Raw genomic sequence first — 12077 nt, 5'->3', positions numbered from 1 at the left:
TCAGGCGTATTAATGGTGTCAATCGCAAAAAAAAAGAAGACGAAAACAGTATTAACTGATCAACAGCATGCATATGTCTTGCAAATTCTTTTCACTAGCTAGAGTGTACGCGTACACAAGCTATATAATAGTTGGTTATTCTATGGGTTATTCATAACACACGTGTCGTGACGTAAAGAGGGGTGACACAATTAAATAGCATGTAGCAATAGAATGATCAATGCAAGTTGACGGCGTCTTCCTTGTTTCTTTTTGTGTGTTATACATAGTTGCATCGTTATGCAGTTACTACATTAATTTTTTGCTCAATTTTTTGCACGTACTATCGCGATCGAAAGAAGCACGAATAACGCGGCGCCTGCGCGCTCCGCTGTTCATATTTCTTTTGATCGCACTCTTACATGATCGACGAACTCGTCCTAGAATGCATCACGGACAGCTCTATAGCGTCTTTTCGCTACCATCGAAGTAAAAGCGCGGTGAAAAGAAATGCGAACAGCTGAGCGCGTACGCTCCGCGTTGCTCCCGTTTCTTTCGATCGCGATTGTACGCGTATGTATGCTTAGAATTGCAGGCAATGCGCATTTAAGCGGCACTGTCTCCTTTCGATATGCAATCACAGCGTTTGAACTGTGAATACATATATTCACTTCTACGTTCATACACAATTCCCCAAGTCAGGCACTTGGGTCCCCTTTTGTGAAGAAACGAGTAAGTGCAGCGAGGCCGGTTCACGCAGAGCCTTCATATTTATAAGCGGTACGGTGGAAAAGTGACGAGTTCAACTTCAAGAGATATATTCATGCAATGAGCCATACAACATAGCACGAAAGTTTTTGAGCTTTGAAATTCTGACCCAATGCGCACGTTCCTCCGGTTGTAATTATAGCGGCCTCCCAAACAGGAAATCAGGTAGCTCACTGAAGGACCCCAGTTGGGGTTGCTCTAGGCCATTGAGACCCATTTCAAGTGACGGTCGGCGAACAGGCTCTGCGGAGAGCGAACAAAAAGCCACCAGTTTAGCCGGTTGACTCGTCTGAGCCCCTGGTCAACTTTTTTTTTTTGACGGGGAAAGAAATAAGAAATTTGTTTTTGAGGAAAGAAATGGCGTAGTAACTGTCCCACAACTGAGTGCACGAACACCAGAACAGCGCCTTAAGTTAAGGAATGAAGGAGGGATTGAAGGAAGAAATGAAGAGTGAAGTGCTGCAGTGGTGGGCTCAGGAATAAGTTCGGCCCAGGGGATGTTTAATGTGCACTAACATCGGATAGCACACGGGAGCCTTTGCACTTCGCCACCATCGAAACGCGGCCGCCGCGGCTAGGTTCGATCCCGGGAAGCCTTTAGTAAGCCCCGCCACGGTACGTGGCTTGATGGTTCAAACGGCACCTGAGGTGTTAATTCACTGCGCTCGATACTGAGACGATGACTGAGCACTCGGCCAGCAAAACCAACGAGTGGGCCGACCCTCCACAATCCAACCCAATCCAATCCGTTTATATTTAGGCTTCGGTCGCGTTCACTTTTTCTTCTTGGCGCGCAGTCGCATCCAACCAACCTTTCTGAGGACAACAACAACAACGTGAGGCCGGCATCACCGCAAGCACTTTTGCTCCTCGTACAGCGATGAGTACTCCTCGGCGCAAGCGATACCGTCAGTACTTGGAGCCCGGACAGCCGTGGGATGTGCCGAGGCAGACGACGTACAACCATGAGCTGGTGAGAGCTCGACGCGCTCACGCTAGCAACTTGGATAGTGTGACACAAGGCGACGAGTCCGACCATGCTCACGGAAGCCGATGTTCGGACAGTTCCGGCCACTCAGCAGACGATTCTAGCTCTGTTGATGGCAGTGAAGCGCCTGACGATTTTTTTTATTGCCACGAAGAGGCAATCGGCGATGTTGGTCACCCTGTCGGATCAGACCCTGCGGATATGTGCAACAACGGCCGCCCTGCGAACGGAGACGAGTTGGCGTCGGTCAGCGAGGTCGGCGAGAGTACCGAAGACCGCCCTCCCAACTCGGGCGAGTCGACATCGCTCACTGACGTCGGCGAGCGTAGCGAACGCGGCACTCCCAACACGGATGAACGGGCATCTTTCAGTGAGGCCGACGAGAGTGACGATGGTGGTCCTCCGAACGAAGAAGAGCCAGCGTCATTCAGTGAACGCGACGAAAACTTCAGACGCTATTTCGAAAAATGTGCCGAAGAGACCCTGCCCAACCAGGCCATAAACAAAGCGCAGGCCATTCTTCTAATTTTGACGTACGTTGTACACGCAGGCCTCTCTTGGACCCAAGTAGAGGGGCTGTTGAAGCTGATCAACAGGCTTTGTGGCAGTGACGTGTTGCCTGACACCGCGCACATGTTTAGAAAGATGTGGGAGGCTGAAATGGACTCCCTTCAGGTTCACTTCTTTTGCCAAGTTTGTTTTGGTTACTTTGGAAGCAAGAGGAGGAAAGAAACAACGCACGCATTCACATGCGTGCACTGCAATACCACACAGACGGTGCGGCGGCTGATAGCAAGAGGCAGTTTCTTTCTAATTTTCAACTTGAAAGAACAGATCTACGACATCGTTTCGCAGTACTCTGGGATACTGTTTCAGCGCTTGAAGCAAATGGCCTCGACTGTACTCTCCATGTTTATTTATTATTAGTACCTCAAATGCCCCTTGGTGTGGGGTATTACATGAGGGATGGGCATAATGTTCAAGTGAAGAGTGGTTCGATGGCAGTCTTGAAGGAATGTGGGTCGGAGTGGTGCACAGCGTCGACAGGCAGTTTGTTCCAGTCCCGAGCGGTCTGAACAAAAAACGAACGAAGATGGGCTGTGGTCTGTGCTGGGGGCGGATAGACGGCTTTAGGATGGCTGGTGCGGCTTGACTGTCGATGAAGTGGTAAAGTTGCTGAAACATTGAGTGGCGTATGGTAGAACTTGTGAAAAAGGCACAGCCTGAAGATGCAGCGTCGCTTTTCAAGATTAGTAAGATTTGCCCGTGATTTGAGTGCAGTGACACTGGAATGATAGGAGTAGTCTGAGAAAATAAACCTTGCAGCGCGATTTTGTAGAGCTTCGAGGGTGTTAGAAAGATTAGCTTGATGGGGATCCCAGACTGAGCATGCGTATTCTATTTTAGGTCTGATAAATGTAAGATAAGTAAGTGTTTTGACGGATGCAGAGGCTAGGCGCAAGTTTCGACGGAGGCAACCAAGAGTGCGATTGGCTTCGTTAGTAATGTTCATTATATGCTCTGACCAGGTTAGTGTATCTGAAAGGGTGACGCCAAGGTATTTGTAAGAGTGGACAGATGAGATTACCGAGCCACAAATGGTGTAACTTGATGCCTGATAGTTTTTCCGACGGTGAAAGGAAAGTAAAGACGTTTTCTTAGTGTTTAGGCACATTAACCATTTGTCGCACCAAGTTTCAATTCGTTTAAGGTCGTCCTGTAAAATTCTAGAGTCAGAGGTGGTGTGGATGGGGCGATAAAGTACGCAGTCGTCTGCGAAAAGGCGGATGTTAGAGGATATGTTACTAGGCAGGTCATTAATATAAATTAGAAACAGCAATCGTCCGAGTACTGTACCTTGGGGGACTCCGGAGAGGACTGGAGAAAAAGACGAGGAGCGGTTGTTAGCGTACACAAATTGCTTTCGGTTCGTAAGGAAATTAGAAATCCAATCTAATACAAAGGGGTTAATGCACAATCTTGAGAGTTTAAGTAGTAGTCTCTGATGGGGAACTTTATCGAAGGCCTTTTCGAAATCTAAGAACAGCGCGTCTACAGGTATGTTCAGGTCTAGGTTAGAGCTTGTGTAATTTATGAATGAAGCTAACTGTGTATCACATGAGAGGCCCTTGCGAAAGCCATGTTGTCTAGGATTGAAAAAATTAACAAATATTAAAAATTTTACTATGTGAGAGTAGAGGACGTGTTCCATTACCTTGGAACAAACACTTGTTAGTGAAATGGGACGATAACTGGAACAGAAATGTGAAGGACCTTTTTTCGGGACTGGAACTATTTTGCCCACTTTCCAATCTTCCGGCACCACTCCTGATGACAATGACTGCTGAAAAATATTGCATAGGATCACACTTACAACAGTTTTTGTGCTTTTTAGTACTTTAGTGTTGATACCATCAACTCCGGATGAGGATGTTAGCTTTAGTGATTCAATTATTTTGGCTATACCGGAGGCATTAAAAGTGATGTCGGACATGAATGAATGGTGGCACTGGGGAAAATCTGGTAAATTATGATCAGGTTCTTTTGTGAAAACAGAGCAAAATGCGGTGTTAAGTTCTTCGGCTGCTTGACTGTCTGGAATCGGACAATTCTGGCTGTCGTACAGTTTTAATGGCTGAGAGCGCTTTGGGTTAATCGTATTCCAGAATTTTTTAGGATTAGTTACGCAGATATCACAGATGGGCGGCTGTATCGAAGCACAAGAAGCCAACTGAAAGCAAAATGGAGTGACCTGACAGTCACCATGAACACGGATGGGTCACCAGTGTTTAAGTCTAGTAAGGCTAGAGTATGGCCTGTTCAGCTACTCATAAATGAGCTGCCCTTCAACACTCGGTTCCACAATGTGATTGTGGGGGCGTTGTGGTTTGCGAAGACCCATCCTCCTCAACATCTATTTATGAAGGCATTTGTCAAGGCATTTAATGACATTGGCACCATAGCGTGGAAGCATGCCACTGAAACTGTGCTGTCCAGTGTGACTGTGGCGTGCTGCTGCGTCGACTCACCAGCCAGGGCATCTTTGCTTAACATGAAGCAGTTCAATGGATATTTTGGGTGCTCCTGGTGCCTGCACAAAGGAATTCCTGTCGATGGTAAGCCTTTTCTATTGGGGAATCGGGCTTGTGTTCATGTTAACTTGCATTGTGGTGTGCCAAATGCTTTTAAATTAAGGGGTATTTGTTTTGTATGCTGAGTGTCAATGGTTTGCTTAACCTGTACATCAATATTTTGTTATATTTTTGCAAACTAGTAATTTTATTGTTTTTGCACTGTTTGTTCATGGCATAGGTATGTGTAATGTTTGGGAGGTGGGCACCTGTATGAATGGCATTTGCAATATAATCTTTTGTATGCACAGCTGCCTGACATTGTGGCATCTGCTCTTGAACACTGCTCTTCGAACTTACTAGTAGCATCACGAGGCTCAGAAACAGTCCATGACATGAGAAAAACTTCATGTCATGAGCATAAATGAGTGCTGTACACTTTCTGAAACTTATATCATGGCTTATAGTTGGTTAAGCCTGGCAGCATTTCGCTTGACAAAGACGGGCAAGTAACATGAACTGTTGGTATGACCAGTATGGCAAAAGACAAAACAGAATATGTGGAGGCCAGATGAATTAGATTGTGGTTCTTCTGAGCAGGGCGCGGAGTATATGGAAAAATCAGTCTATTTTGCGTTGTTATGTCTAATAAATTGCGAAGTACCATGCATTGAAAATGCTTATTAATGCAAATTGACATTCATCCTGTCATTTCACCTTGAATATTAAGTTTTCATTATTGTATGGTGTACAATTTAATGGTTGTGTATAGTCTGACATTAAAGATCCAAGTACAACATTCTTCGACATAAGGCAGGACACAAGATACTTACCATGATTGCAGCCTTGCACTGCTAGCATTGCTTTCATGTTTAAGGCATCCAAAAATCTTCGTGTACTACACATAGCCCTGATGCACGGTATTAAAAAGCCTCACAAACAGGCTGGTGCCAAATTCAGTGCTGTGATATACCACTGCACATATTTAAAGGGGCTCTATAAATCTGCTGTATGCCTTGGATGTTAAAACATGCTGCTTTACGAATATTGACCAGCTAGAATGTTTTTAATGTGCTTTTAGAAGCTGAGTGATCTGTAGTTGAAACTTCAATTTCAGCAGCTTCGTGCCTTTCCTTCTCCGCTCGTCACTTTTTTTACGCTGGAAGGTAGACGCTCCTCCGCCGACTCCACTTCTGGGAGCAGAGCTTCCTGACCTGCCAGAGCTATGCCGCTTAGTGGCCGCGGCCACCATAGCTGCTTGACGTCTGAAAGAATGTAACCAATAGTCAGCTCTCATACTCAGGTGCAGGCGATGGAGGAGGGTGCGAGCATGAAAATGAAAAAGCTGCTTTATGCTGCGTGTTGAAGTGTATTGTTTATGTCAGGTTTTCAGGAGAGCACAATGAACTGATTTAGCCAGTTGCACTTTCCTCGGAAGCGTTTTCAGAGCCCCTTTAAGAAAGTGGCTGTAGCACACTGCACGACAGGGAATTTTTGTTACTCCATTGATTGTGAGTTAATGCTGTAGCACAGGCAATCGTATATTCATATTTACAGAAGTTTTATTTCACTTTAGCAGCTGCTATGATTTTCTTGATAATGATAGCCTGGTTGTCTGTACTCACAATGAAGGCACAGCATAGAATGAACACAGGCATAATGGAAGGAAAGCAGGCAACTGTGTTTGCTCCTTTGCAGCCGTCTGTTCTGTTTTTGCACCATGATGTTGTAGCATTGGAAGTGCTTAATTGCTGTGCCTGTCTCTTGCAGGCACGGTTCGGTATGTCCAAGGAGGCGAGCCAGCAGCTCCACGCACGCACACTAATATGCGTCAAGACATGCAGTCTGCCCACAGACAGTGCCAGACCGTGCGTGGGGTAAAAGGACTTTCTCCACTTGTCAGCCTCCAAGGCTTCAATCTTGTGTGGGGTCTGCCACCTGATTATATGCATTGTGTGCTTGAGGGGGTAACACAACAAGTAACCGAGATATGGCTGACTGCTGTTGGAAAACCTTTTTATATTGGCAGGCATGTTCATGAACTTGAGCATCGCATTCAGCAACTGAAGCCTCCGATTATGTTCTGCCGATTGCCTAGACCAATTTCAGAGCGTAAATATTGGAAGGCTACTGAGTGGATGTTCTGGTTATTGTATTATGCTCTCCCTTGCTTAAGGGGTTTGATCCCTGAAAGGCACCTAAATCATTTTTCATTGTTGTGTCAAGGCATTTTTCTGCTGATTCAGACCTCCGTGAGCAGTGTCCACCTCACTGAAGCAGAGCAACTGCTGTCGTCATTTGTGAATAGGTTTTCACTTCTATATGGAGAAAGCAATGCCTCATTTAATGTGCACCAGTTGCTGCATCTTGCTAAAAGTGTGGAAATGTTCGGGCCTCTGTGGGGAACTTCCACATTTCCATTTGAGAATGGCAATGGGCAACTGGTACGGCATGTCACAGCTGCAAAACGTGTGCCATTGCAGGTGGCGGAGCGTTGCGTGATGAAAATGTGGCTCAAGAATGCAAATAGGTTTGTGGGCCTGTCATCAACTCTCTTGCAGAGAAAAAACAAAATGCTAAAGGTTCGTGACATGCAAACAACGGGTACACATGTGCTAGGAGCACCACTGCAATCGATTCACTTGAAGGACGCTGTCGCTGGAATGTTCGTTACTCAGTATGGAGAAGTGCCTGTAATGTTACATTATGCTCGATTAGAGATAAATGGCATCACCATTCACAGTACTCAATACAATAGGCCTGAAAATACTTGTTCTTACTGTGTGAGGATGATTGACGGCATTTACTGCCTTGTGAGAGACATCTGCTCTTTCAACATAAATGGCCGAAAGGTTGCACTCGTGTGCCAAGAGTTGGTAATCTGCCAGGCAGTCTTCCGAAGTGCCACGTACATGCACCCCTGTAAGCGTGCTCCTGCGAGTCGAAATCTCTGTCTGTACTCATCTGATGATGTTGCTGCCCAGTGTGTATTGCTTGAAATGGAGAATGTTTCTTATGTTTGCGATATTGCAAACAATTTCAACATAGATTGAGTGAAAGAAGGATTTCAGTACCTCGGTACTGCAATCTTTAAATGGGGAATAGGGGCCTAAAAAATTTCTATTACTGGAGTCACAATTTTGAAGTCTTAAAAGAACATGTATTTTGAATGAAAATTACAAATATGCTGTTTCTATAACAACTTAAAACTTTAGAGCTGTAATTGTATTATGCAGGGTTAATTTCACTCTTGCTGCATTACATGTTGTCAGGAGAAGCCAGTGCCATGCATTTTAGCAAAATCGTTGCAGCAGAATTTCCTCAAAGCTCTTGACAAAACATTTACATAACATGCGTTCACTAGGGCTTGCTTTGCGTGAAGTTTAAATGGAATACTTGAAATCGATACATACAAATACATGCTCTATGGAGGTTTAATAATTGTGATTTCATTAATATTTTTTCCTAGACCTTTTTCTCTATTTAAATAGGTTTTTTTAGTTTGGTTATGTGTTGTTTAATGTCCCTATGCGACTGAGGCTAGAAAGGACACCATAGTAGAGGGCTCTGGAAGTTTCGACCAGTTACGGTTCATTAACGTGCACAGACATTGCACAGTACATGGGCCTGAAGCATTTCACCTCCACCGAAATGCCACCACTGTGGCTGGGATCAGATCCATGTCTTTAGGGTCAGCAGCTGAGGATCATAACCACAGAGCCATCGTGGCAGCCCGTTTAAATAAGTAAATAAGTGTGCTTTGGTTGAGCAGCTGGAGCTACTTGTCATGATGACGATGTTTTTCTATATCACAGGGGCATCTTGGCCAAACAGTGCCATAGCGTAAGGTGGGGCTAAGATTAATTTTCCAAGCATTTCTCCCCTCAGAAGAGCACATCACCAGACCAGATGTAGACCCTTTGCTTTTTCATCAGCAGTCAGCTTATGCTTATGCACTCATTGCCAGCAGGGATTTAGCTGCACACCTCTTGCATATAAGGGAGATGTTTAAACCACTTTTCCACTGCTGTGGTATAGGTGTCTGGCATCTTATGCCAGTCCGTACTGAATGCCACAGGGGATCGAACCATGCACCTATCACATACAAGATAGGTGCATGGGATACTCACATGCTAAACCACTTGGTTACAGCTGCAGTTTAGGTACCCAGCATATTTTGCCAACTATTTTGCATACTATATCTGATGTGATCCAGTGCAAGAGACTGCACCTACCAAAGTAGTGTTTCTATTTGATGCTGTTGCTCTGTGCAAGCCGGTCACACAGGCATTACATTGCTTCAGCACACAGCTGTACAGTCAGTCCTTGCTGGTGTCCTTGCTGACTACACCCACTGCAGGGCAAAGGCCTCCCATGTCTCTCCAATTAACCCTGTCCTTTGTCAGTTGCCGGTGTAGAATGGCAGAACACTGGCGAGCCATGGGCCAGATGGAGGGTAAAGACCTTGATGTTATAAGCTAGACCATTCACAAGCACTATCTTTGCACATGATGTACTTGATTGGCAAGGTCCATTAATAGGCAGCTGCCAGGCATAGAAGTAACCCCACCTAAAGTGATGTGCAACAGAGTCAGAACTTACTTTTAGTGCAACCCTTCACCACAGAAGAAAGCACTAAACGTATGGCTGTGCTGCTCTTGGTGACGCAGAACTCAGAATTACCTCTTTGTGCTGTTCATATTCTGCTTGACCTTTATATTTGTCATTCATGCAAAAGGATAGCTTCGACTCAACTACTGCACTTTCTACAAGCCAGCTGTTTTTCAGTGTGTAGGCGTTGTTTTTTGCCCAGAGGTCGCATGTACATGAAGTACCATTTTGCAAGAATCCCTCTCTTTCTTCATTTTGTGGCCCTGTGTCCTGCCTGTTGGCCTCCTGGCCTTTCTGCACACTCCTGACAAACCATCATTGGCCCCAACAAGTTCTTAGCAAGGACATGCTGTCATCAATTTTTTCTGTTTGTTACCTGAAAATGTGTTTAGTTTACCTCACATGTAGTTACAGCACATGTAACCAGCATTTTGTATTGTTCCTGTACTATTAGTTTGTGTTTCTGAAACATGTTTGCTTCTTTGGCAGCGTATACATACTGTCATTTCCCTATAACAATATTGTCATATGCATATTTTGTAGATTACGATTGTGGTTTTGCAGTGGTGTGATTATACCACAAAAGTTGTGGTATATTATGTTCTGCATTTCGAGTACCCCGGTACAGGAATGCATGAATGCGGCTGTGTACAGGCGCGACCATAAGTAAATGGAGCACGCTATTGCGTTCAAAGTGCATATCACGCTTTCTTTATTGGTAATGAAGAAGCATTGTTTGTCTACAAGAAAGCCCACCAACCTCCTCTACCAGCATGTGCGTACCACTGCTGGAAATTTCAATTAGGTGACTCGTGAAAAATATTTGAAGACAGTTGCGTGCTCTGTTTACTTTTGTCCGCGCCTGTACATATTTTTTTTGCCATTTGTAATCACCAAGCATTGTTAGTAAGTTCACCACGGTTTCTTTGTTTTTCTATGACTGTATTGTGTGCCATCACTTAGGTCAACAATTGCATCTGATAGGTGAAGTATAACTATAACAAATGCAGTTTTTGTTTTCCACATGTGCATTGTGCAACTATGCAGTCAGCACAGCTGGTGCCTATGGTGGTTGGTTGGAGTAGTTTGTTGACTGTACCCATTGTAACAAAAGTATTTTGTTTACATTGAATTTTCTGCAGATGATGAGGGCTGTTTTGACTCTGACCTTGCGAAATGTTTGGGTTGTCTGTGTTGTTGTAAGACCCTGGCAATAAATAATTTCAATGCCTACTTCCTGTCCCAACTTTACTAATCTAGTGCTAGAATGCAGAACTGCAAGCTGCAGCCTGCAGTGAGCAGTCATGCCTGGTGATGTGACTCACTTGGGGAAGACTGGCAACTTTTCCTGAAGATATAATAGTCATGCAGCTCCAACAATACTAGCATCAGTGTCGTTTGGTGAAGAGCATTGCATGTCAAATTATAAGCACTATTTGGAGGGCACCGATTTTACATTGAGAAGACTATTGTTACCAATTTGATGCTGTAGAGAGCATCAGTGGCAGAAAGGCGTGACAATGACAGTCCCACTGTTCATAAATTATTTGTTTTCAAGGAACGTCATCATGATCTTCAAATGTGCCAGTTAATTGGCAGCCATAAGGAATGGGCAAAGCAATATAAAAGTGGCGCCCACAGGCCCACTGTATAGTTAAACCTAGCCATTTAACGCAGCATTTTGCGAATTGTCTGTAAAAGAGCGGATTGATTCACCAAATTATATAGAATTAAACGAGCAGGCGAGCTGCAGCTAGGTCACTCTTGTAGGTGTGAGGAACAGTGTTGCGGAGCTGCTGCCCGATCGCAAGCGACTGCTGGTCGCATGCCCTTTGCTATTGCAAGTGTGAATGGGCATTAAACGCACGTTTACAGTAGGGAGTCGGAGTTCGCGCGAGTTCCCTTTTGCCCAGACACGGCTAAGCCGCGCACAGCCGAGACAAGGGTGCTCGGGTCCGTGGTGGTGCACTGCTCACCATCATATCTCCCTGCGGGTGCTCAGGAACCCGTGGCGTCGCAACTCACCAACATCTTGTAGCGCCCGGCGACGCTATAACACGCTGGCGCTGAGATCGGCGTTCTCGCGCTAGAGGAAAATAAAGATGGACAGCGCGTGCTGGGCGCGCACGCCCGGCACACGCAGTTCGGAACTAGAAGCCTGCCACGCTGGTTGTCTCTCTCTGGTGCTCCGCTGCGACCCCGCAAATCCTTCGACAGTGGTGACCCGGCGAACCGTGCCTTCTTTCCTAGCGGCGTCCTAGCATGGCGTACTGGCAGCACCCAAGTTTCTACCCGCCGCTCCCGGCGTTCCGGCCTGCAGGCGTCGGCGGGTGGTTCGCCCAACTGGAGGCTGCGATGTACCTGAACGGCATCACCATCCAGCCGTTTAAACACGCAGTCCTTTGCGACATCCTCCCGCCCGACCTCCTGCGTCGGCTCACCTACTCTGCTTTCGGCGGCCGACCATACGATGAGCTGCGTGCGGCCGTCTTGGCACACTTCGGCGCCTACTACGTTCCGCCGCCGCTCTACGACGCAGCGGACCCGTTTTCGCCACCGCCAGCCTCTGGCCCTGCACCGGCCTCGCTCGCGCCCACGCCGCCTTCATCAGAACCCGGCCCGCTTCAGCAGCCGCTCGCCGCCACTCCAGTCCAGCGTCT

The sequence above is a fragment of the Amblyomma mixtum genome, chromosome 3, assembly GCF_055824585.1.
Source record: "Amblyomma mixtum isolate Tamu chromosome 3, ASM5582458v1, whole genome shotgun sequence".
Lineage (NCBI taxonomy): Eukaryota > Metazoa > Arthropoda > Arachnida > Ixodida > Ixodidae > Amblyomma > Amblyomma mixtum.
The sequence above is the reverse complement of the archived record's forward strand: the minus strand, read 5'-3'. Positions refer to the sequence as shown.